This window comes from Pseudophryne corroboree, chromosome 4, assembly GCF_028390025.1.
Source record: "Pseudophryne corroboree isolate aPseCor3 chromosome 4, aPseCor3.hap2, whole genome shotgun sequence".
In the NCBI taxonomy this organism is placed as follows: Eukaryota; Metazoa; Chordata; class Amphibia; order Anura; family Myobatrachidae; genus Pseudophryne; species Pseudophryne corroboree.
This window is the reverse complement of record NC_086447.1, coordinates 291296286-291317933: the sequence shown is the minus strand read 5'-3', so window position 1 is coordinate 291317933 and position 21648 is coordinate 291296286.

Sequence of the window (21648 nt, the reverse complement as noted above, 5' to 3'; positions counted from 1 at the left end):
TCGTTTGCTGGATATGTTTGTGAGGCAAATGAAATAATCTCTGCTTGAGCCTCTAAATGGGAAAGCTAGGAGCTGAATGAAAACTATAATCCTTTCGAATTCACATGTGCAAATGCAGTGAACAATACAAGCGATACTAGGTGATGGATGTAATGACGTCCGAGTTGGCCGGAGGTGTAAATTCTTGGCCAAACGCAGACATTTTTTTAAAGCGGCAAACATCTTGTGCCTGATTGCCACTTTAAAAAAAAGTCAGAGTTTAGCCAAGAAGCCGCACCTCCGGCCAACTCGGACATCATCACTTCCGGACTCATATTTTATGTTATCCTGTGATGAGGTATGCTGCAGACAATGGGATCAAATCCCAGACACATAGTTTAATTCTTAGAACACACAACACTAAATGGACCGTTAATTATCTAAAATAATTAGATTACTCAGATTTGGCTTGTAGAAGAGAGCTTTCAGCAAGAGCTAAATAACTTGTTTTACACAGTAATTTACTTGTATCTTGCTACATTTGTTTTTAAAGCTAATTATACATTTAATTTAAACACGGATACTAACTGCATCATAACATAGAAGCTTTCCTTTAGGTTGACTTGTGCATTTATATCTGTTCCCTTCATTCAAGGTCCGTAAACTTGTTGATGTAACACCGATCAAGTCAGAAATGGAAGTCATTTGGTGATAAGAGTTTTCTTGTTTGGATGGTCAGCTATCTTGCATTCATGGGTCTGTTTACAACTGTCAGCCTCCTCCGTCCTTTGAAACCCTTGAAGAGTGACGAAGGTGATAACATACAGTAACTCTGAAAAGACTAAGACAAAACTGTAGGTTCTAAGTAGTTTAATAGTTAAATTGGAGGAAATCATTTCAGCTATAAAACCAGAAGTGTATTTTGATAAAACATATGATAAATCTATATAGTACCTTATTTTCTGTTAACACAATGTATTTCATAGGAGTCCCATGACACTACAGAAGATTTTTTGAGGCTGGCGGAGGAGTTAATTACCCTGTTAGGAGCCGTTTTCATACTTGTCAGCAGGGTATATTTATAACTCGTTTTTAATTGGTTATCCATAGCAACTAGTGAAATGGAATGGATCTATTTTTATCACTGTGTAGCTTAATTTCATTTTTTTTCAGATCCCTTTGCTTATTAAACTCAGCGTAAGATATACATTGGAAATGCATCAACTGTGGTCCTTTCTCCTTACTTATGTACGGTATCACAAAATAGTCATGTCTACATTTTCAGCACAAATAAATATGGTCATACAGTATGTATTTTGGAGAATTCAGGCAACATATCGGTAAGATTTACTACTCTGTGCTAAAATGAAGTTCAAACTATTTATTATGAATAGATATCGCTCATTTAAAAATAATATTATGGGCTGGATGCAATGGCTTGCGAGACGGCTGGAGCTCCGAGACACCGGCCGAACTCGTACTCTTTTCTAAAGCAGCAAACGTTTACAAAGCAAAACCAACCAGGTCTCAGAGCTCCGGTCGTCTCGCAAGCCATTACATCCGGCCCTATATGTACATTCTTTTATTACTAGTTTGTTGTAGTATGCTCAGTGGAGGGATTTGTTATAGCTAGTAAGGGATTTGCACCGACAGCGTTGAGGTACAGGGTCTACCAGACTCCCGGTCTTCACCCCGGTCCGCCACAGGGTGGTATGGGCTGCGAGCTGGGGTGGGTGATATTGAATGAGACAAGTGGTGCAGAATCCAGATCCTAGGAGAATGGTCAGACAAGCCAAAGTCCGAGGTCACAGGATAGGTTTATAATTGGAGAGACCGAAACACAGGTCAGGAAAGTGCAGGGATTGGTACATGTTAATACAATCCAGAAGTGCTCCAGCTAGGCTAAAGGACCTGATACTGGCAGCATCTTGCAGGCACAGTGACGTTTATCTAGGCTGCGTCTTCTTCAGGCCTTGTGCCTTCACTTTGTCAGAGGTCAGCAGTACAGGGAATGGCAACTTGGATACAGAAGAATGTGCTGGGCAAAGACTGGCATGGTGGACAGGGGCAGATAGTAGACAGGTCGTCCTTTCTGGACTAAGTAAATTAGTGATAATCACTATAATCTGACAAAGTTTTAGTAATTCATTTGCGTTATTTAAAAATGCAGCCTTTCACTGGAAAATAAACATTTACTAAAGTTTGTTCTAACTTACTGAATTGTGAGATGGAACATTCGGCCAAAATATCTCTAATGAGTTTGAAAAGATAGTGGTAGGGACTCCCCCCTATCCGAAGTCATTACAGTAGAGCATGACAAGCAGCCACAACTAAGATTCTATTCTCCTTCTTCTCACTGGAGGCTCCCACTGTGCTCTTCTTTGCAGATTTGCTCATCCTGCGCATACAGACCAGAAGGTCTTGATAGGTGACCCCCCACACCACAGGCTCTGTGGAGCCGCATACCCTGTAATGGTGATAGTTGGCTTTTAGGGGCGTGTAAAATTTTATTTCAACCATATGGGGTTTATTTATCAAGCTTTGCAGCCACTTAAATCACTGGAAAGTGTCGTCTCAGCACGAGCTAAGCATCTCTGCAATTTACTAATGGCTGAACACAAGAGATATCCAAGATAACTCCTACATTCAGATAAATAAGGGGGGGAAAGGGTATACTGTAGAGCAGTGATTTTCAACCGTTTTTTACTCGCGGCGCACCGAATAATATTTTAAAATTGCCAAGGCACACCATCAGTTCCCCATAGAAAAAAACTAAACACACACATTGGCCCTCACAGTCAAAAAAAAACGTAAAAAAACCCAACACACATACATTGGCCTACACAGAAAAATCAATCACATTTCTCCCCACAAAAATCCTATTGCTTCCCACATGAATTATTCACATTGTTCCCCCCATAAATCCTTATTCTCCCCACATAAATCCTATTGAAATCCTATTGTTCCCCACAGGAGAAATAAAATAACAAATATTATCAGCTGTCCTCCTCCCTGTCCCTCAGTGGCGGGGGCTGTTCATAGTGGAGTTCTGCGAATACTGAGCAGCGGGCGGTCGGGCAGGTGTGGATGTGGGTGGGCAAGGAAAGCTGTGTATGCGGGCGGGAACTGGTAGATGTGTATGCAGGCGGGTGGGCTGGCTGGGTGGTGAGACGCGGCGGCTGTGACCTATGATATCACATCGTTTTCAAGGCATAGGTCATGGCCAGAGCACGACTGATCCTCTAAGAGCCCGGGCCAACAGTTCACTCTGAAGGTGCAGTAAGCTGCTCTGGCTCCGCTGCACACATTGCAACTGGTCGCGGCACACTAGTGTGCCATGGCACACTGGTTGAAAAAGCCTGCTGTAGAGCATAAAGTCATTGCAAAAATGAAAAAAAAATTGGCTTTTATACATATATATATTTATATATATATATATTTACAAATATATAAAAGATGACTCTTTAAGAATGATATTTATTGTGTCTCATAATAAATCTTATTATAAAGAAAACTTGATTGATTACGAGACATGCAATTGGTGAAGGGGGCACGGACACGAGCCTGCCCACCTGTGTTGCTGGGCAACGGGAAGCCGGGCTGACGAGGTGACGTACGGACGCACGCAGGCGGTGGTAATGTCACCGGAAGGCGCTGGGCACCCGGAACCCGGCGGCATGGTGAGGAGGCGGGGGAATCACTTTGGGTGAGTTATAAATTTGTTTGTTATCTACTTTTGTACTTATCTGATCCTGATGACGATTTATAAGTAAATCGAAACGTTGATCTACCTGATCTATTGCTTGGTTCAATGATGTGAAGACCCGTGAGTGCCACCCGATGTTGGAGACATATGCTAGGTTTTGTTACCTGGGAGAGCACCTGGGCTATACTGATTTACAGCAGGAGTGCCGGTATTTGGACTGTGCATATTAGATTTGGCTGAGGTCCAGTGGTCTCGGAGTGGCCAGTTGGTCTCTACCTCATCTTACATGGCACCTGCGATTTTGGAATTATCACTCATTTGGTGATTTTAGTGTCGGTCTACAGGAGACATTTTTTTGTTGTTACAATTAGGGATTATTGACAGAGCATTGTATTATCCCTTACAACATGGCTGAATCTTCTGGCTTCCAAAACATCACACTCCCAGTTAGGGAGACATGGAGTTTTTCAGATGCTGATGCAGATCAGATCAGATTTAAGGAGAATCTTCTGAGTACAGGAGGAGATGAATCACAGGAGCAATTGTATTTTCAATTATTACGGCTAAAGAAAAAAAGAGATTGACTATCTGTTACATGGAGTCACCCTATCTGACTACCACAGGAGTGGTCAGATCCCTAGGTGGTTCCGGATCAGGAATTACCCGACAATTGGGAAGTTTAGTGTGGACTTCTGCCGTAAATGGGCAGCAATCTTGAACAAATGCAGCCTAGATTTAATCCTCCTTGTCATAGAAGAATCTGCTCGTGAGCTCCAAGCTGTTAAGACCAAGATTGCCTCGTTTGAGGAATTGCATCTGAACCAGTTGATTGCTGATGATTCGAATAAATGGATGGACAAACTTGCTGAACAAATTGAGGTTTACAGACGTAATCTGGTTAAGTTTAAAAGAGAAAAACTAGTTACAGTACAAAGGGACTATGCGGAAAATAGGGTATATACTTGGGCTTTTAACCCTAACAATAAACAGCCTTTTCAGCACAAACCCAGGAGATTCCTGAAGTTCCCAGGGGATACCGAGACCTCCAGTGGCGGGGTGTCCACACAAAGTGATACGGACGATACTAGTACCAGTACAAGTAAGAAACCCCCTTTAGGGGTCAGTACCCACGCACAGCGCAAGGTAAAGGTTTCCGCCCCACGAGAAGGGGCAGACAGTGGGAAAGGATCCTCAAAAGGGAAGTCCAAAAAGAGCAACAAACCCTAGTGTTTAATCTTTCAAATAGGGAATTAACACCATGTGAATTGGGTATTTTGAATAAAGAACTTTCTTTTGTTCCATCTTGTGACATGGACGTTTTACAATAGAAAACTGATGCATACAAGTTTAATAGAAATCTGAGATTGAAAGAATTCTTCCAAGGAAATCCTCAGACGAATCCTACTGTGGACTCCCTACCACTGTCTATTAAACCTCGATCCAAATTTGATCCCTATACGAACAATGCTTCGCTGAAATGTTTTCAGAGGAATTTGGAACAACCTACTGCTAGATTTGATGAACTCACAGTATCAAATATGTCCAAAGTGGAGTATGAGACACTAGTGAATCTTAGTAAAGATAGTAACATCATTATCCACCCTGCAGATAAGGGGGGCGGGATTGTTGTTCAGGACATTGGTCAATACTGTGATGAGATATATAGGCAGTTAGGTGATGCATTGGTATATAGGGAATTGGACACTGATCCCACTTTCTTGTTTAACAAAGAATTGGACAGGGTGTTGACACAGGCGGTAAGTGATAATATCATTACCGTACATGTTAAAAATGCTTTAATACAGGAATTTCCTGTGGCGCCTGTGTTATACACCTTGCCCAAGATTCACAAGGATGCTTTACGGCCTCCTGGTCGGCCAATTATTGCCGCTAGGGACTCAATTTACTATAAAGTATCTAAGTATCTGGACACGTTCTTTCAACCTGTCATTCAAGTACAAAATACGTTTTTAAAAGATACAACCGCTTTACTACACAGGTTGCAATCTTTGCCGAATCCCTTACCAAATTGCTTTCTGTGTACTGTAGACGTTGTGAATTTGTACACGAGTATTCCGCACGATGGTGGTTTACAGGCAGCAGAAAGATTACTCTCCCAGAGTTCAGCCTATCAGGGCCCTGATGTTGCATTTTTTATACAATTGTTAGGGTTGACTCTTAGGAGAAATTACTTTTTATTCGACAATCGTTGGTACATACAACTGCAAGGCTGTGCCATGGGGTCCTGTGTGGCCCCAGCATTCGCCAACTGTTATATGTTTGATATCGAATGGGAATTTTTTTTTGAAGATCAAAGTATTTCTTCTAAAATTTTGCTATTTTTGAGGTATATTGACGACCTGTTGATCATATGGTCTGGTAATGAGGTTGAGTTCCATGATCTCATGTCCAGGGCCAATAACAATAATGAATTTATTAAATTCACCTATACAATTAGTAATAAACAGGTGAATTACTTGGATGTGTCCATCCATTTGGATCCAGATGGTCTTCATACCTCATTATTCAAAAAACCCACTGATAGAAATAATGTCTTACATTTTTCTAGTCAACATTCCATTAGTACCAAAAAAGGTCTTCCATTTTCACAGTTCCTCAGGGTGCATAGAATTTCGGATAACTTGATGACAACTGAGAAGGATATAGATGTGATGATTCGCCAGTTTGTGGCCAGAGGGTACAACTTTGATGAATTAGTACATATCAAACACAAGGTATTAGCTATCCCTAGAGAACAGGCCATGGAATCTACCACTAAGAATTCTAAGTCTGTTAGAAAAATCCCTTTTGTACAGAAATTTCACAACCAAAGTGTAAGTACTGTTAAGCACATTAAAAGATTGTGGCCCTTAGTGAAGAGCGACCCTGACCTGAAGGTCTTCCATGAGACCGAGGTCATGCCTAGTTTTTCACGGAATAAAAATCTGAAGGACTGGCTTGTGAAAAATGATATTTCAGGGTTTACGAAGATACCTCCATCTGTGCACTTTTTGAGTCGTAGACCTGGGTGCTACCGTTGTACTGGTTGTACCACGTGTAGCTTCCTGGAAAGTGGGGATTCGTTTTCCCATCCACATACGGGGAAACGCATCGCCATTCGTCAGGTCTTGACATGTTCTAGTACGCATGTCATATATTTTATTCGCTGTCCATGTGGTCTTCTCTACATAGGGAAGACTATGAGACAGTTCAAGGAACGCATGAATATGCATAGGTCCTCAATACACAAAGCTGTGGAAGGCCTGGTGGTGCCCCAAGAACAACCGGTGGCACGCCATTTTAGGATCTTTAAACATGGGTTGGCTACGTTGCGGTATAAAATTATTGATCAGGTCCCTAAAAGCATTAGAGGTGGTGACAGGGATCAGGCTCTGTTACAGAGGGAAGCTAAATGGATATACCGTTTAGATACAGTGGCCCCTAGAGGCCTGAATGAATCGTTGGGTCTTAATTGCTTCCTATAAAATACTCTGTTGATAAGGCTGAGAGAACTCTGTGGGTTTGTAATCTGCTGCTTTAGTGTAGTGTTTCTTATTAATAACATTAGTAAAGAATCAGTTTGTTTGGTGTCCCGCACATTATAAGTAGCCATGGCTAGGTAGGGTTGATAACATTGATCTATGTCATTATCCCTGTTGTATTTATGTTATATTGTTTTTATTTTGATGTACAGGCAGCCGTTGAACTTGCTCCACCCTGGTTGCCGGGCAACGGGACGCTGTGCTGAGCTGGTCGTATGGAGGCGGGGATAGGATCAGCCGGCGTTAGGCGCTCTTGATTCGCCATTGGGGTGAGGAGGAGGGACAGAGGCCTTTCATTGGTGAAGGGGGCACGGACACGAGCCCGCCCACCTGTGTTGCTGGGCAATGGGAAGCCGGGCTGACGAGGTGACGTACGGACGCACGCAGGCGGCGGTGACGTCACCGGAAAGGCGCTGGGCACCCGGAACCCGGCGGCATGGTGAGGAGGCAGGGGAATCACTTTGGGTGAGTTATAAATTTGTTTGTTATCTGCTTTTGTACTTATCTGATCCTGATGACGATTTATAGGTAAATTGAAACATTGATCTACCTGATCTATTTCTTGGTTCATTGATGTGAAGACCCGTGAGTGCCACCCGATGTTGGAGACATATATATTTACAAATATATAAAAGATGACTCTTTAAGAAAGATATTTATTGTGTCTCATAATAAATCTTATTATAAAGAAAACTTGATTGATTACGAGACATGCAATAAATATATACCGTTATGGATAGAACTTACCGTTGATAACGGGATTTCTCCTATGTCCACAGGTATCTACAGGATAACATTGGGATATGCCGGAGCGATAGCGGAAATGGCACCAAATAGTCACAAGCTTTCTGGCCTCCCAGGATGCATTGGGCTCCTCCATATAATCCCACCCACCGACTCAGTCAAATCAGTTGTTTTTACAGCAATTAGGCTATTCAGGCGATGAGAACACACATGCACACCCTTCCATACAAGAGGGAAGAAGTTTAGTCTTTGTCAAGATCCTCAAATCAGGTGCGTCAGGGTGGGATCCCTGTGGATGCCTGTGGACAAAGGAGAAATCCCGTTATCAACGGTAAGTTCTTACCATAACGGTATATTTCTCCGTCTGGGTCCACAGGTTATCCACAGGATAACATTGGGATTCCCAAAGCTATTATTAGTGGTGGGGACGCTCCTGATTAGCCAGGAGAACCTTTCGCCCGAATTCTGCATCATGAGAGGCAAAAGTATCCAAGGCATAATGTCTAATGAATGTGTTAATGGAAGACCATGTGGCTGCCTTACAAATCTGTTCTGCTGAAACACCATGCTGTGCTGCCCATGAAGGACCTACCCTACATGTAGAGTGTGAAGAGACATTAGCCGGAACCGGGAGATCAGCACGAGAATATGCTTCTGAAATTGTCATTCGAAGCCATATTGCTAGCGTCTGTTTAGTAGCAGGCCATCATCTTTTGTGAAATCCGTAAAGAATGAAGAGAGAACTGGTCTTTCTGATGGCACTAGTACGATCCACGTAAATTCTTAATACACGGACTACATCCAGCGACGCTTCTCCCGCAGACAGTCCCGATACCTGAAAAGCCGGGACTACAATTTCTTCGTTCAGGTGAAACTTTGAGACCACCTTCGGAAGATAACCAGATCTAGTTCTGAGAACTGCTTTATCTGGATAAAAGATCAGAAAAGGAGACTTACACGATAGTGCCCCTTAATCTGACACTCTTCTAGCTGACACCATTGCCAGTAGAAAAAGAACTTTAGCCGTTAACTATTTAAGATCTGCTCTCTTAAGTGGTTCAAACGGAGCCCCCTGAAGGAATTTAAGAACCAGATTTAAATCCCAGGGTACTGCAGGAGGAACAAACGGTGGTTGAATGTGCAACATTCCCTGAAAGAAAGTACGCACATCCTGCAGGTTCGCAATCTTTCTCTGAAACCATACAGTTAATGCTGATACTTGAACTCTCAAAGAAGCCACTTTTAAACCCTTATCCATTCCTGCTTGGAGAAAATCCAAAATCCGGGATACTTTAAAAGATCTTGGATTCATACCTCCCTTGTTACACCAAAGAATATAGGCCTGACATATTCGATGATATATCCGAGCTGAAGAAGGCTTTCTTGCTCTAAGCATGGTTTGAATTACCTGTTGTGAAAAACCTCTTGATTTCAGGATAGAGGTTTCAACAGCCACGCCATCAAAGGCAGCCGTTCCAGATGGCTGTGACAACAAGGCCCCTGCGTCAGTAGATCTGGACATTGAGGAAGCAGAATTGGAGCTTCCAGGGACATCCTTAGCAGATCTATGTACCAATGTCTTCTGGGCCAGGCTGGAGCTATTAGAATTATGGCTCCCTTTGTCTGCTTTACTTTCCTCACTACCCTGGGCAACAGGGAGATAGGAGGAAATAGATATGGCAGATGAAATTCCCATTTCACTGACAGTGCGTCTACAGGGATCGCCCCGGGATCCTTTGTTCTCGACCCGTCTCCAACGGGACGCCATGTGATCTATCTCTGGCAGACCCCATCTGTCTACGAGAGTTTGAAATAGCTCCGGGTGTAATGCCCATTCGGTCTCCTGAATGGTGTGTCGACTGAGAAAATCCGCTTCCCAGTTTAGCACTCCCGGTACAAACACTGCGGACAATGCCGAAAGATGAAGTTCTGCCCACCTTAGTATGTGAGTTACTTCTTCCATCAGTCCTTTGCTGTGAGTTCCTCCCTGATGGTTGAGGTACGCTACTGCTGTTGCATTATCTGAACGGATCTGGACTGGTCTTCCCCGCAGAATGTCCTTTGCCTGAACTAGAACCATATATATGGCCCTTATTTCCAACAAATTTATTGGCAGGCAACTTTCCTTCGTGGTCCATTTTCCCTGGAACCAAACATTTTTGAACACTGCTCCCCAGCCTTGAAGACTGGCATCCGTTGTCAGTACTTGCCAATCTGCTATCCAAAAGGGTCTCCCCTTGTCTAGATGGTCCATCTGTAGCCACCAAGCTAGTGACCTTTTTACGCTTACTGGAAGCTTTATCATCTGTCTCTTTATTGTCTGATGTCTTCCATCCCATCTGGTTAGAATGAGGTGCTGTAAGGGTCTGGAGTGGAATTGCGCATATTCCACCATGTCGAATGTTGACACCATCAGACCCATCAGTCGCATTGCTGCATGGACTGAAACTGTCTGACTGTGCAACAATTCCTGAGTCATTACCTGTACCTTGGAGATCTTCTTCTCCGGTAAGATAATCCTTTGTAGACTTGAATCCAATATTGAACCATCCGTTGTGATGGTTTCAGGGATGACTTCTCCCAATTTATGAGCCATCTGTGCCTTTGTAGACAAGCTATTGTCTGTTGGAGATGGCCCAAGAGTAACTCCTGGGATTGAGCCAGGATTAACAGATCGTCTAGGTATGGAAAAATTCTTATTCCCTGCTCGCGGAGATAAACTGCCATAACCACCATGTTCTTGGTAAATACCCTGGGGGCTGTTGCTAGCCCAAAGGGCAAAGCCTGGAACTGATAATGCTGCTGGAGGATGGCAAACCTGAGGTAACACTGATGTGACCGTGCTATGGGCACATGCAGGTAAGCATCCTGTACATCCAGAGATACCATGTAATCTCCTGGTTCTATGGCCAATACTATGGAGCGTAACGTCTCCATGTGAAACTTTGGAACCCAAATGTATTCGTTTAACCCTTTGAGGTTGAGAATTGGTTGGAATGATCCATTTGGCTTCTGGATCAAAAACAGGTTTGAGTAAAACCCCCGTCCCCTTTGTGTCAGGGGTACCGGGATAATTACCCCAGACTGAAGCAATTTCTGAACTGCTTCTTGCAAAGCCCTGGCCTTCGACTCTATACGAGATGGGCTGGTGCAAAATAACCTTTGAGGAGGCTGCTTCCTGAAAGGAAAACCATAACCGAGAGATACCACCTTCTGCACCCAAGCATCTGTTGTCGACTGGCGCCAAATGTGTGCAAAGTGAAGGAGTCGGCCCCCAACCCTGGTATCCTCCAGGCAGAGGCCCGTACCCTCAAACTGATGGCTTCTGCTCTGGTTTGGAAGCTGTCTGTCTACTGGCCCACTGCTTCTTGCCCCTAGCTGATTTATTGTACTGGGGTTGGTTAGTCTCAACCTTTCCTTTAGATCTACCTTGCCATCGAAACAGCCGAAATTTTCTCCCCTCGATTTAGGGGCATTGCTAACCGGAAACTTAACTTTCTTGGATTCAGCTTCCGACTCCAGGATATCTGTCAATTGCTTTCCGAACAGAATATTCCCAGTGAAAGGCAATGCTTCAAGAGCTTTCTTGGATTCTGTATCCGCTTTCCAAGTACGTAGCCAGACTGCTCTACGAGCGGCTACCGTTAAGGCTGATGCTTTAGAAGCAATCATACCCATATCAGATGCTGCTTCTTCCAAATATTGCGCAGCTTGTTTTCTATAGCCTCCCTGGTAGGTATGGTGAGGCCACTCTCTAATTCCTCCGCCCATTCTATCACTGCGTTCGCCATCCACAGCCCCTGAGAGAGAAAAAATATTTTTCAAGAAACCATCTACTCTTCTATCTGTGACATCATCCAGTGAGGTAGATGGTAATGGTAAAGCAGACTTACGCACATGTCGTACAACATGTGCATCTACCTTAGGAGGAACCTCCCTTTTTGAACAGTCCCCAGCTGAAAAAGGATAATAAGAATCCCATTTCTTCAGAATCTTATACTTTTTATTAGGAGTAGCCCATGGTCCTTCCATAATTTCCGTCAGATCCTCTGACTCCGGAAACTCAGTCTTAACCGATTTTGGACGTTTAAACTTAGGTGCCTTAGATTTTGACACTGCGTTGGCTGGTTCCTCCAGACACATAATAGCTTTCATGGCATCAATGAGCTCAGCTATATCCTCTGTGCTGAAGCCCTCCGACTGGTCGTCATATGGGGTATTTGAATACACTGTATCCTCATCTGTTGTAACATCTTGTATAGTCTGTTACATGGATGTGTATTAATAGCCTGGCAACTTGTAGAAGCTGTTGGCATCAAACCATAAGGAGGGAGCTGCATGTATGAGTTAATAGTGTAACCTATTCCCGGGGGTGGAACTGCAGGTGCTAATCTGTTAGTTATTGTAGACAAGGTCTGTGCGACCACACCCCTTCTTGCAGGGCGTTGCCCCTCATAAGTAAGATACTGGGCTATTCCATGCAAAATCCTTTTACCAGATAAGCATGTTAAGAGTGTCCCTGATAAAGTATCCTCGTCTTTTGCCGCTCACAGACATGGTAAATAATCTGTTTTTTTTTACAAATACTACACTCTCTGTGACTGAAAATCACCTATATAGATATAGAAGTGATATCAATCTGACCACAATCCGAGCACCTGAATTGAGTATCAGAAACCATGCTTGACAAACATATAAAAGTCAGCAATCACAGTAGCAGTCAATCACATGTTAATTATTAGACATTGTCAAATGAGAATATAATCAACCACAGAATAATTCTCCAGTATGTAGGATTACAATTACTGCACTTCTGTTTTTAAACAGCTATTATCACAAGTTTTCTCAGACATGTTATGCAGAAAACAACAGTACTGTACAGGTCTCATATGCATTGTGTACCAAAATTAACTATTCATACTAACAAGTAGAAAGAATTTTAGTACTGTATAACCCTTACTCAGAGTGGGATACAGGGAGACTCACCCCACTTCCAGAATCAATCAATACGCCCGACAGACGCTGAGTGTATTCAGATGCTACTGGTGTACACTGCCGCTCCGGTAACTGATGAGAGACACAGACGCTCAATAACGGACCCAGACGCTCAGTGAACGATGAGTGTATGCAGATGCTCCTGTCTGCGACCTGGTCTCGGCGGCAACTCTAGTGTACACAATCGCAATGTCTAAGCTGCGACCGAGTACCCTCGTGGTAGCGTCTGAGACGGAAGTGAGGTCATCAGTTCATGGACGGGAGACACACGGAAACTGGTCATGAACTGGGGGAGGGGCGACCAGGAGAGCGTCTGACTCCCCCTGCTGACATAAACCACAAGGATCGCAGCCTCAGCCTAGTCCTGGCGCCTATGATCGCTGCAGCATAGCGCTGTTGCACTTAAGAGTGGCGGCGCATCAGCCACTGTTTGGTAGTCTCCTCCAATACAGTGCGGCTGTGTCCGAATTCCTCTAGTAAGTGGAATCGATGCCTTACCTTCTCCCCATGTTCCGGCCACAGCCTGGTAACGTCTGCTGGACCTGCTAGAACATCCGACACAGACGCCCATCGAGACAGCACTAATACCCGCGGGTAAGCGTTGTTGCGACCCGGTGGGGAGTTGTTGGAGCGACTCTTTTCAGCACGCGTTTAAGACGCTGTTAGGAAAGATCACTCAAAACTTAGTAAGACTATAAAAATAAAATAACAAAAGCTTAGGGCTGCCTTAGCAGCAGCCCTGTGACCATGGTCCAGCTCCTGCCGCATCAAACAAAAAACTGATTTCACTGAGTCGGTTGGCGGGATTATATGGAGGAGCCCGATGCATCCTGGGAGGCCAGAAAGCTCGTGACTATTTGGTGCCATTTCCGCTGTCGCTCCAGCATATCCCAGTGTTATCCTGTGGATAACCTATGGACCCAGCCGGAGAAAATATCTTTCTTCTCATTAACATACATCAATGACTTACTTGAAATCAGATTCTACCTATCATTTATTTAATATATTCTACAAAAAGATAGCAAGAATCAGATTGATTGCTATGGGTAGCACAACATCCCCTGTAATTCAAAGAATGAGTGGATATGTCCATCAACTTTGTAATTATAAAAAAGAAAATCCTATTTTAGAGCTGAACAAGTACAGAATGACATACTATATCACAAATCTGTCTCAGCTTCGGGCCTCACCATAATTAGGGGATGCCCCCAGTGGCGGATTTAGGGGGGGGGGGGCACTCGGGCCCGTGCCCCCCCTGTCATTTGTGACACCCCCCGGTGCCGCCGCCGCCGCCGCATAGGGAGATGACGGGCGCCCGCTGAGATTGTGTTACCAGCGGGCGCCCGTCTCCCTGCACAGCGGCAGCCGGAGGCAGGAGCTCAGTACTGAGCTCCGGCTTCCGGCGCTGTCACTGCGCCGTGCGCTATGGGAGAGACATCAGTCATGACGTCTCTCTCATAGTGCTGAGTGACTGAGGAGCGGACGCCAGGAGGAGGAGGACTGCAGCGGCGCGGGAACGGGGCTCGGTAAGTATGTATTTTTCTTCCTTAATGCATCTACTGGGGGCTAACTATGGGGGACATTACTACTGGGGGGCATCAACAAGGGGCATTACTACTGGGGGGTCAAACTACTGGGGGCATTATAACTGGGGCATCTACTGGGGGCATCACTACTGAGGGGTCATCTATTGGGGGCAGCTACTGGGGGCCATATTTACTGGGGGCCATCTACTGGGGGCATTACTACAGGGGGGTCATCTATTGGGGCAAACTCGTAGGGGGGCATTATTACTGGGGGGTCATCTATTGGGGGCAGCTACTGGGGCATTATTACTGGGGGGCATCTACTGGGGGCATTACTACTGGGAGGGTCATCTATTGGGGGCAGCTACTGGGGCATTATTACTGGGGGGCATCTACTGGGGGCATTACTACTGGGGGGGTCATCTATTGGGGGCAGCTACTGGGGGACATTTTTCCTGGGGGGCATCTACTGGGGGCATTACTACTGGCAGGTCGTCTATTGGGGGCAAACTCCTAAGGGGCATTACTACTGGGGGCAAACTACTGGAGGACATTATTACTAGGGGGCATCTACTGGGGGCAAACTGCTGGGGGACATTATTACTGGGGGGGCATCTACTGGGGGCAAACTACTGGGGGACTATTACTGGGGGCCAACTACAAAGGTGCTAACTACTGGCGGTGTAACTACAGGGGCATTACTACTGGCGGCTTAACTACAGGGGCATTACTACTTGGGGGCTAAACTAAGGGGGGGGTAAACTACTGGGGTCATGACTGCAGGGGAATTACCACTGGGGGCATAATGACTGGGGGCATTACTACAGGCAACATTACTACTGGGGGCAATACGGGCATTGCATAAGGGGCACCACTACTATGGGGTCTATATAAGGGGCACTACCAGTACAGTGGACATTGCATAATGAGCGCTACAACTGTGGGCACTGTATAAGAAGCGCCAACTCACATGCACCGAAACCGCACGCAAATGTACTTGCCCCTTCCATGGTGCCCCCCCTATCATTTTCTTCTGGATCCGCCCCTGGATGCCCCCTTAGACTATACTCTTTGTCCCAAATCTCTGGCACACTGTTGGGAAATATGTAGCAAGATAATGTACAGTATCGTGTACTCAATCCTGATTCAGCTGCGGTGCTACTGTATAATGCTATTCCTGTAAAGACTGTATTTCTACAAACAGATGTGGGCCCTGGAAGGATTAGATGTGCAATGAGAGCTACACAATTCTCTTCATGGTGAGCTGTGCTGCCAGCATCACACATATAAAAGAAACATCTTTTATTTTCATCATCGAGGAACATTATCGCGTTTTGTTTTCTTTTCCCAAGAAACATGGGCAATGTTTATCATCTCCCACATGTATAGCATTACTCCATCTGTCACTGCACATAGCAATGAAATGGAAATGAATACAACTCCTTTGTCTTTACATACACAACTATTAACCCTAATAAACAGCCCACTGTCTGCCAGCATCCACAATCCAATTTATTATCTTAGTCCAGAGTAATGGGTCTAGTTTTGCTTAGAAATATGTTACAAAGACAAGCTGTCTGACACACAGTAATGGTGACAAGTATCTGCCAGGGAAGCCTAAATTAACGACATATTCACAGGCTGGGTTATGAATAGAGGTTTTGGCTTATAGATCATTTTGATCCAATCAGTTCTGATTCATTTCGAAAATCATTTCTTATATCTCAGCATGTACAGGACATTCCCAGAGTAAATCCGGGCATTTGTATAGTGTAGCGTAGTGCTTGCTGGTCTCCAGAAAACGTTCCATGTCCACTAACAAGGCTGTGTTTGCTGCAGGGCGGCCCGTCCGCTGCTCATTTTCTCTTCAGCAGCACTGAGATCTCTTGGTCATGAGGGAGAAGCAATTCCACTGTCTCTGGCTTTAATAATTGGATGGTGTAATTCAATTTACTTTGCCAAGGGATTTAAAATGCTGGGATAGCTTTCAATAATGATTCAGAAGGTAAGAACTCTGCATATACTGTACATATAAGTTGTGGAAACAGAGCCATACAGAACTAAAGTGACCAGATGAGGCAGCTGATACATAGCATTGATATTGGCATTAGCCTATATATGTGGGGTGTGCGGGGAACTGATATGGAACAATAAAAAATTTAACAGTTGTTTTATAGGCCGTCAGCTTGATAGCAATGTGATCATAGGTATTGGGCAACTGATAACAGTGGTAATGCAAATATGCAATCCATAGAGAAGGTGCTCTAAATATCAGTAATCATATCATGTTGTTTGGTGGTGCAAGAACCGGGTGGGCCGCCAGCAACTTATACCACACCCTAAGAACCAGTACAGAGCAGTGTCCGGACAAGTAGGTGAATTGTTGATAAATGTCCCATAATGTCTACAGATCCAGGATATAATTGTGGTTCACTGGTGTAGGTGATGGCAGAGACACTAAAGGGCAAATAATGTTCAACTGCAGTAGGTGTGTAATTGCAGCATCCTACAGATTGAAGAATTAGAAGATCAAGGTATTGGGGGGAGAGTGTGTGTGTGTGTGTGTGTGTGTGTGTGTGTGTGTGTGTGTGTGTGTGTGTGTGTGTGTGTGTGTGTAGGGGTGTGTGTGTAGGGGTGTGTGTGTAGGGGTGGTTAGAGTATTTGCATATGCCATGTAGGCTCGTACCCCAACTTATACTGCACATGACCCAGATGGGAGATCATCTCACCAAATGCATAGCTTACATTAGAATCAATTGTAACCAGGTTCTAATAAACAACAAATAGTGGACTAGCTGCAGAACAGAATTAAAGGGAACACTGCATCCTTCTTTACTAGAGGATATAGTGAAATAACCAGTAGCTATTACAGTATATTGCTGTCACTTTTGCAACTTTTGACACACTCTATTTGTGTAACAGAAATAGAGTTTCCCAGTTTCCCCAATGTGTAACTTGCCTGCGGGCTTGGGTGCAATGAGTCATACACAGTCTTGATATTGGGGTACTCTTTCATAGCGCACTACAGTTATGTTTTAACACGTTTCCTCCTCTCAAGTATGTCCATCTCCTTCGGTCACAGTTTTCCTAGATCGAGCTGTGAGGGAGGGCATAGAGGGGAGGAGCCAGCACACCCTGGTCCTTTGGACCCCATCGTAATAAGTGTCCCCGGAATCCTTATGGACTACAAGAAAAGGATTTACCGGTAGGTAATTAAAGTCCTCTTTGCTGCCCTAGATACAGACAGGGGATCTCTAACCACATATATTTATCAAATTGTAAGACTGTAGGAATGTTTTATTTTATCTCTTTTACTGCACTGAGGGGGTAATTCATAGCTTTCTCAGCAGCTGAGAGTAGCTCCCTGCCTACGCAGGCGGCTACCCATCATGCTTTGGGTCACAGCGGTTGCGTGTGATGTCATGCAGCCGCTGCGGCCCACCCCAGCAACGGTACAGACACGCCTGCGTTGTCTCTACCGCACACACCCCACCACCACCACGGCGTTCTAGCACCGTTGGCATGCCCCGCGACCGCCTCTGCCTGTCAGCATACCTCCCAACATTTGACTGAGTGAAAGAGGGACATCTTCACGCGCGCGTAGAGCACGCGCCCATAAAGTGGGCGCAGCCTACTGGGAAAGGTGGACGTGGCTTCACAGAGGGCCTGCGATCACGAGGCATGCCCTGTTTTCATCACTGAGGGGGCATGCCCAGCGCTCTGGGAGCTGCTGGCATGCCCCCTCTCCCTCTGTCTCCACTGAATAGACGCTATCCACCGCGAGCAACAGAGCATCCCAACAGCCCCCCCCCCCACACTGTGAGACAATGCAACAGTGGGACAGTCCCAAAAAAACGTGACTGTCCCGCGAAAATCGTGACAGTTGGGAGGTAAGTGATCAGCCCTGAATCAGGCCCTAAGTGAAGGACTTAAAACAAAACTAAAACAATAATGGGTGAGGTTTAATGAGTTAATAAAGAAAAGATTTCTTACCATGGATGCACCATTCATCGTTAGTAATACAATTTAATAATAATTTCATCTTATAGTTTCCTTCCTGTACAGTAGATAAACTTTGCTGATCTTCTGTGCTGGTTCTGCTTAGTATTCATTATTATAATTGCCTTTAGCTCTGGTAAGGAATGATTAGGAGCATGAGAAAATGTATTTTACTATGGGACTTTCATAACCGAGAAAATTCCATCTGTATTAACTATCTAGCCAAAAATACCTCTAAGCTCTGGCTCAGTACATAAGTTCTAGGGCCCTCATTCCGAGTTGATCGGTCGCAAGGCGAATTTAGCAGAGTTACACACGCTAAGCCTACGCCTACTGGGAGTGAATCTTAGCTTCTTAAAATTGCGACCGATGTATTCGCAATATTGCGATTACAAACTACTTTGCAGTTTCTGAGTAACTTCAACCTTACTCTGCCTGTGCGATCAGTTCAGTGCTTGTCGTTCCTGGTTTGACGTCACAAACACACCCAGCGTTCACTCAGACACTCCCCCGTTTCTCCAGCCACTCCTGCGTTTTTTCCGGAAACGGTAGCGTTTTCATCCACACGCCCATAAAACGCCGTGTTTCCGCCCAGTAACACCCAATTCCTGTCAATCACATTACGATCGCCGGAGCGATGAAAAAGCCGTGAGTAAAAATACTATCTTCATGGTTAAATTACTTGGCGCAGTCGCAGTGCGAATATTGCGCATGCGTACTAAGCGGATTTTCATTGCGATGCGATGAAAAATACCGAGCGAACGACTCGGAATGAGGGCCTAAGTTTCTATTTAAAAAAAAAAAAAAAAGCTACCACCTAAAGTTACAAGTTGATAAAAGATCTATAGTAGCTTCTACAGTATACTCTGGACAAGCCTGCATGCACTTGTTTTATTTCTGAAATGTTTTTACTGATTTCTTCCTGTTTCCAGAACTAAAGAAACTTATGCTAAAACAAAGGCGCCAGTACTGTGTACAGGTGTGGGATGCTAGATAGACAGTGTCTAGTTTGACCAGGGGTGGGGAACCTTTTTTCTACCGAGGGCCATTTGGATATTTATAAAATCCTTCGGGGGCCATACAAAAATTCTCAACTTAAAAAATTACCCTGCCCCCCAGTAGGTCTGCCCCATAGAGGTACGCGCGCCCAAAAAATTGGTGTGGCCAGTTAAAATGGGACGTGCCCCCAATAGTGCAGTACCAGATCCACAATTGCCCCCACAGTGCCAGGTATACAAATGCCCCCACAGTGCCAGGTATACAGATGCCCCCACAGTGCCAGGTATACAAATGCCCCTCACAGTGCCAGGTATACAGATGTTCCCACAGTGCCAGGTATACAAATGCCCCTCACTGTGCCAGGTATACAGATGTCCCCACAGTGCCAGGTATACAGATGCCCCCACAGTGCCAGGTATACAGATGCCCCTCACAGTGCCAGGTATACAAATGCCACTCACAGTGCCAGGTATACAGATGTCCCCACAGTGCCAGGTATACAGATGTCCCCACAGTGCCAGGTATACAGATGCCCCTCACAGTGCCAGGTATACAAATCCCCCCCCCCCCATGCTGCTTACCGCTGCTTGCTGCTCCTTTCGGCGGGACACGGAGGAGAGCGCGGCTATGTTGGGCGGCGGCGTGTAGGACTTGAAACCAGCCGCCGGTTCGAGAGCCAATCAGAGCTCACGGACCGGCAGCCGCGGCTCCTGATTGGCTGCGGGTCCGCGAGCTCTGATTGGCTCACGAATCGGCGGCTGGTTTCAAGTCCTACACGCCGCCGCTCCCACCAGACATAGCCGCGCTCTCCTCCCTGTCCTGACAGCTGAGACACGCTGCCGCCGGACTGAACGGCGGCGTGTCTCACTGAGTGAAGCGGGTGGGCCGGAGCAAATGGCTTTGCGGGCCTTATACGGCCTGCGGGCCGGAGGTTCCCCACCCCTGAGTTAGACAGTCAAAAGATAGACACCATATTTTAGACAGACATTAGGTCAACAGCGTCAAAAGGTCGACATGACAAAGGTAAACAGAAAAAAAGGTCAACAGGGTTAAAAGGTCAACATGAAAATGGTTGACACAGAAAAGGTAGACACCATTTTTTTGCATTTGTGTGGTTTGTGTGGATAGTTTTGTCATCTGGGACCCCCAATTGTAGAATGGCATACCCTCGTGGGACTCGCTTCGCTCACCATGCTTCGGGCTGTGTGGCTCGCTACGCTCGCAACAAGGTTTATAACCAGCTCCATGCCAACATGGATAGAGAAGGTATAAAATAGTCCCAAAACATGTAAAGTAATTAAAAAAAAACCTGTGTCTACCTTTTAAATGTTGACCATTTTTATGTCGACCTTTTGACCCTGTCTACCTTTTTCATGTCGACCTTTTGGCCCTGTCGACCTAATGTCTGTCTAACATATGGTGTCTATCTATTGACTGTTTTATCCCAACCATAGCTATTTAAATTATAATTCTGCTCAAGGGTTAGATTGGAATATGTTTAGTCCATCTTAGAACTACATTAGTATTTATAATAACTAGCTGATGTGCCCGGTTACAACCGGGCAGCGGTTTGCTGGGCGGAACATTTGCCCCTTTTCACCTCCTTAGGAGTCAAAAAATCCCTGCTTAGTTGGTGACTGCAAATAACTGTCGGGTATTGGTCATTGGGTTGACTCAACTTAGGTCGACAGTCATTTGGTCGACCACTGAAGGTCGACATAGGCATTAGGTTGACATGCACTAGGTCGACATGGGCAATAGGTTGACATGTACTAGGTCGACAGGTGAAAAGGTCGACATGCGTTTTTTTTACTTTTTTTGGTGTCGTTTTCTTCGTAAAGTGACGGGGAACCCCAATTAGTGCACCCTGTCCCCTCGCATGGCTCGCTTCGCTCAGGTTACCGTTCCAATTGTAGTCCACGTGGATCGTCAAGTATGGAAAAATCCCAAAAATATATATATTTTTTTTAAAACTCATGTCGACCTTTTGACCTGTTGACCTATTACATGTATACCTAATGACCATGTCGACCTATTGACAATGTCGACCTTCAGTGGTCGACCTAATGACTGTCAACCTAAGCTGTGTCTACCTAACGACCGTATCCCTAACTGTCACAGTTTCCAGACCACCATGCAGGTCACATGTTCCAGGTCA